A 6,654-nucleotide genomic window follows, 5' to 3' on the forward strand; every position below is an offset into this window, starting at 1 on the left:
CATCCACAATTATTTTCAGTTGCAAATGATAAAGGATTCAGAAGGTTTATTCATGCAGTGAATCCTATGTATGCAATTCCAAGCAGGAAAACACTCTCACACTTTAACTTATATTTAATTGTGTTGTGGTTTGCAGTGTTTTGTGTTGTTTCACTTTAAATTTGTTTAAAAGGAAAAAGCTGAAAATTTAAATAGTTAAAAGTTGAAATGTAAATACTTGGTTTTTGTATTTTATAATTTATTTATTACATTTTATGTGGAGTGAATAAATACAAGTATATTTACGGTGGCCCCTACAGACAAAGCACGTACAAACTTCAAAACAACACAAAACACTGCAAACCACAACACAATAAAATATAAATGAAAAGATGCAAAGAAGATGCACATTCTCTGTCACATAGGCCTGGGATGATTTTTTGGGAGAGTGTTTTCCTGCTTGGAATTACATACATAGGATTCACTGCATGAATAAACTTTCTGAATGCTTTATCATCCACAAATGAAAATAGTTGTGGATGATTACTATACTCTTCTGATGTGACGTTGTTGTCCCTGCTCTCTTTCTCTCTCTTTAACTCCCACTCTGTTCCTGTGCTACTGCGAGCGTAACCACGGCCCCTCCCCCCTCTGCACTAGAGACCTAGACACTAGAGAATGAACTTAAGACTACCAAAGAGGACTTAAACATGAAACATAATACAAAATGACATCAAAAAACAAGAAAACTCAAAACACTGGGTCAAGTAACCCAGGATGGTGACACACAGGGATTAGTTTACCTCCTTTGTTTAATCCTGTGAAGCAAGAGAGGAAAGGTTCATGTCATAACCATCATTTGCACATTTTTGAATGGAAAGTAGAAGAAATGAGCCATTTTTCTTTTACCTATTCTAAAAAATTGTTACAACTAAGCAAGATGGGGGAAAAGTTTAACAACTATTTGGGAAATTGTCATTTTTAAAGTAAACTATAGTGATATTCATCGGTGACTGCCAACAACAGGCAACTCATTGGAATCCTTTATGAGAAAGACTATAAGACTGTGCACAGACTATTTCCTGGTGTATAAACAGCTGAGAGGAGGAACCACATGCATCCTTTAAATGCCTGTGCAGTTATATTCGGTTCAATGTTATTCATACAGCACTAAATCTTAACAGTCACCTAAAAGTCCTTTGTACAGAACCTCTAATACAGGCTAGTATGTCCACCTGGTAATACGGTGGATTTTTAATATCAATTTTGCATTCAATAAAGAGGGCCACTGCTATCCATACCAACAGACCTGGATAAATCTGTAATCAGGTCTTTGGAAAACACCTGACCAACTCAAGAAACCAACTGAACTGAAACACACAAAACCTCAGCATCTGAATTCAAGCATTTCACAAAATGTGACGCATATCAGTAAACCACAAACAGTCAAAGTGGAAACACCAGAATAATTTCTAAACAAAGTACAGCATGGAAAGCGAGCAGTACAACACATGCATAAGTGCATGCGGTTTATGAGGGTTTGAGAATGAGCCAGATGATCTGAAAGAAGCTAAGGTCCAAAAAGAGATGCAGATAAGAGACCGCGCACGGCCACTACTCAAGATCAGCTCAGATATTTGCTTCTGACAAAAAACAAAACGTATGAAAAATATAACTAATACTAAAACTAAAAGCAAACTAAAGTCAAATGTTTTTAATAATAAAAACTGAAATGATTCTGGAAACTTACTGAAAGAGAAAAAATAATAAATAAATATGCAAATATAAGAGATAAATGTAATAATGCTACGAAATAATCTTGTGTTTTAAAATAGCTCATTTGATTGAAAGATTTCAATATTTCTTCGTTTGAAGCACAGAACATCCTACTTGTCCATTACTTCTGTCAGTGTGGGAGCAGCACTGCAGAGATCCAGCTACAACCATTCTCATCCAGCAACCACTCGCACCTGGATGTTGTGCGATATAGTTTGCTGTGTTTAATATATCTTCCTACCCACCCTGGAGTAGGAAATTTCAATCATTCTTTGAGTTAAGCAGCAGGCTCTAGTTTGTATATACTGGTCTTGATTGTATATATTTCTGTCTTACTATTTATGTTTTATTCCTGCACAGTTCCCTCGGAGCACCCATAAATTTGTTTTACATGTACAATGAAAATAAAGGGCTACTCTTCTTCCTCATTGTCACAGCAACACTATGCTACTGACATGTGCATTTAAATAGTTTTTGCGTAATAACTATTATAGGCTGATTAGTCATGTGATCAGTGCTACATATGATACTGACAAATACATTCCTTTATTCTATAAAAATACTGCACCTGCATTTATTTAGAGTTTGTGTTCGGTTGGATAGAATTGGGACACGTCTCTGGAAACCATCCAACCTCTCCTGACTACCAGCAATGCAAATTTGTCCTCTGTAGAGCACCTTTCTAAACCTGAATATCTCCCATGCACTGCATACTACAGATTTGCCTCCTTTTGGTATCTACAGAGGACATTTAGGGCTTTCCAATGATACCAAATGTGAAGGGGTGGAGCTTTGGGAACTTTAGTTTTTTCATTAAGGAACATGGCAGCCATCGCTGCAAGCACATTTTATGGGAAGAAGAAAAGTAAGTGCATAAAACTTCTTATTGAGCAATTTTTAGCTATAAATGTTGTTAGCATATTTTAAACAAGTCTCTTAATAACACATTAAAACATAGTATGCTTAATTCTAACTTCATTTTAGTATAGTATTGAAGTGTTTAAAAAATGGCCTCCATAGTGGACATTTGTAGTCATTTCTTCCATTTTGTTCTGTTTTTTTAAATGACCAGAAAAGGATTCCTTTTTAGAAGCAGAAAGAAACTTATTGCAGTTTGATGAGGGAAACCCAGATCTTGAGTTGTCTGATGAAGAAGATCATAGGGAATAAGCCCTTGAAGAAGAAAGAAGGAGGAGCATCAGGGATGGTACTCAGACCTGAACTTGCTGTCATTAAGTGGTTGGACAGTTGTCATGGCATCCTCTGCCTATGGCAATCAACCTCAGGACAGATGCACAAGATGGTCTAAGAAAAACAAAAGGTTTGTCCATGTGCCAAGTCCACTGGCAATTGCTGAGTACACTACCAATATAGGTGACGTGGACCATATTGAATGTTGAGATTCTACAGGATGGTCTCTCACACTCAGAAATTGACAGTATGTGCAGTTTTCTACTTTTTGATCTGGCAATCACCAACTCGTGGCTTCAGTATAGCAGTGACTTGCAGTTTTGGGGGAAGAAACCACTACAGTTCCTTGAGTTCAAACTTCTCCTTGGTGAAGAGTTGAAGAAAATGTTTGCCATCAAAGTTCATTTTTACACGTTCGGCCTTCCAATGTCCTCTGCAGTGGACATGTGATATCTAAAAAATGTAAACTTTTTTTTCCCAAAAATTTTTTTCAGTCTTCTAATTACCTTACAAACATTGGGGGATTTAAAAAAATTTTTGATTGGACAACATTTTTTTTCCTGGTAGTCAGGATAAAGCAGCTATATTATTAAGAAAGGGTTTATGAATCTGCTGGGATTGAGTCACTGACAAACATTAGAAATATCTGTTTCAACCACAGACTTTAATGACCTGAAAATAGTAAAACTACTTTTCTGTAAAAATGTTTTGTTTCAACAAATTTCCCTTTGTCTTTCTTATAGATGACGTTGGTTCTCTGGCTAACCACAAGGTGACTGTAGGTAACTGTGACGTCATTATTTTTTGTTCCAAGTGCCATCTTTTGCCATCATTTGTCCCGGCTCAGGTTCTTCCTCCAGTCAATGTAGAGGAACCACAGAAGTACAAATTTCACTGTGTAAATGTGTCATGAAGGCAGGAAACTGCAGTGTTTTTGATTTGGTATGACCAGTGTTGGAAATCCCGTTTTCTTTCTTTTCTTTCTTTGTAATTAAGCTTCTCTTCCACTTCTGAGAAGCATACTTGTTAAGCGAGTATACTGTGCTGAGAGTGCTTAATGATGTATGTACTCCACAATCTTTGTGCTTGTAGAGAATTTAAACAGTGCCTCACATATGCAACAGTGGAACTTGCTAAAGGAAAGAAATGTGCGAATGTCTGCCGCAACAATAATCAACAAATTAAGATGACAAATTAATTGTAAAAATGTAGCAAGATTTGTGAAACCACGTGTTTTTAAGGTATTAGATAAGGTCAGGGGCGGATCTAGAAGGGTGGCATGGGGTGCCACCCTAGTTTTGCATATGACAGTGTTGTTTGTTAAAATAAGATAGCATTAACACTTTGAGTGCAGTTACAGTTTACAGTGAATCTAAATTCTAAAACTGAATTTATTGCATAGTGTTAGGTTTGTCCTTGTGCTGTTCTCCTCCGTCTTGTGGCGGACAATTTTTTTTACTGGCACAAGAAGTTTGTGGGGCATCTTATTGTGACACCTGATTGTTCTCTCATTTTAGTTTTAGTAGTATTTTTAAATGGTTGTGCCAAATTTTAAAAATGCCAGCTGTATTGGCTGCATTTTCAGATAAAGTTGTATATGTTTACAAAATGTGTGCACAAGTTTTCAAAATGTACAATTTATATTTGCATTTCAAGTAGAGATGGCACGATACCACTTTTTTATGTCCGATACCGATACCGATATCATAAATTTGGATAACTGCCGATACCGATATGAATCCGATATAGTGTTTTTTAATAAACAAAACTGTTTTTTAAATATCTTGCTGCATTTTGTATAAGTTCATACTCAAGTTTAAAACAACAACTACACTAAAGCTATTCTGTTATACCTGTATGCAAAAAAAAAATTTCATAGTTCAGCAATACTGATCAATCTAATAAACTTAAACCTACACCATCCTCCCTATTCTGGTATTTTAAAGAGTACTTAGCATAAATATTAAGCAACCTAACTAATAGGGTTCCAACTCCCAGCAACAACAAAAATAAATAAATAAAAAATAGGGAACCACCCCTCACGCTCCACCTCATGATGCTTAATCGACGTAATCAACCTTAATTTGATGCAGTGTGAAAAAGAAATACACAGAAATCAATTATTTTTCAAGAAATATTAAATAGATTCAACATCTTTCTTCAACAAAATTGCAGACTGCACAGATAGTACCTTCCCAAAGGAAAAAGTACTATAGCTTACTAGGGTATATATATTAGACTTAATAGTTACTATATACAGTAATTGACTTCTATTCATTTTACATCAAATTAAAACTTTGGGTGTAAGATAATTATTTATTAAAAGCTAGACATTTTAAATGAGAATAAGAAAGAAAAGTATGTCTTTGTGCCCCCTTTTCCCTGTTAATGCCCTATCGGCCCCCCTGGCTAAACTTTGCTAGATCCGCCCCTGCACAGTTACCAGCGTCAGCTACGTAGAAAAAGATCCTCGAGTAGAAAGTAATATTAAATAAATTCTAACAACAGCTTATCAAGCTTAAACGTGCTGCTGTTGTTTATCCGCTGGTTTCCTCTTTCTGGTGCAAAGTGAGCCAAAAGCAAACTAGAGACACGGACTCGCGACAGAAAAGCCGATCAGCTGATCGTTAAGCAGTTTCATGATTGAAGTAGACTGGTGTCAAGCCAGCCTCCAATTCGAGACTTGCAGTCAAGCCAGCCTCCAGTTTGTTTTACGTTCCCTGTGTATTCAAAGTATTACGGGAATGGATGTGGAAACCGGATTTCAAAATAAAAGCCAACTTCGAGTGAATTAACAGATATGTTAAGAACATAATAACATATAATTTAGGCTTTTTTTTTTTTACAAACTCTAATGTTAGATCTATATGACACAGCCTTGTACCCTAATTGTGCCCTGTCACTATCAAGGCCATCTTATTTTGGATTTCAAAGTAAAAGCCCTGTGAATCTTCATTTTTGAACTACTCTTTCAATGACTTAATAATGCTCTTAAAAGCAAAAGTCGTATTTCCAAATACTATTTGAACTTTATATCAACACTTTCCAACCACAGTCTTTTTACAGTGATACCATATCAATATCAAGTCAGTCTGATTTTGCCTTTCATAGTAATGGCCCTTTGAAATTGTCCATAATTGACTTAATCTTCTAACGATTCAAAATGCTCTAAAATGAAAAATTCTTGTTTCCACAGGGTAATTCCACCTTAGATCAACAGTATACAGCCCCACAGTGATACCATATCAATATCAAGTCATTCTGATTATGCCTTCCAAAATAAAAGCCTTTTTAAATTGTCCATAATTGACCTAACTTTCAGTGATTTCGGAATGCTCTAAAAAGGAAATTTTCTGTTTCCACAGAATAATTTCACTTTAAATCAACAGTATACAACCCCACAGAGATACGATGTTAAGATCAAGTCACTCTGATTTTGCCTTCCAAGATAAAAGTATTTTCAAATTGCCCGTAGACGACCTACTCGTTTAACGATTTCAAAATGCTCTTAAATTGATAGTACGTTTATATTTTAAGTCTGTGGAAAGATGTCATTCTAAATAAAGAAATTACAAAACAGCTTGCAAACCAACCATGACATCTTTCCACAGACTTAAAATATAAACGTACTATCAATTACAACCTAGTGGCAATTTCAGCTTCCTTTTACATCATCTTTATGATTCAATTCTGTCATAATCAATTGAG

The sequence above is a fragment of the Aulonocara sp. 'chitande type north' Nkhata Bay genome, linkage group LG20, assembly GCF_057382095.1.
Source record: "Aulonocara sp. 'chitande type north' Nkhata Bay isolate Kocher_YH1m ecotype deep benthic linkage group LG20, A_spYH_male_GT1.1, whole genome shotgun sequence".
Taxonomy (NCBI): domain Eukaryota; kingdom Metazoa; phylum Chordata; class Actinopteri; order Cichliformes; family Cichlidae; genus Aulonocara; species Aulonocara sp. 'chitande type north' Nkhata Bay.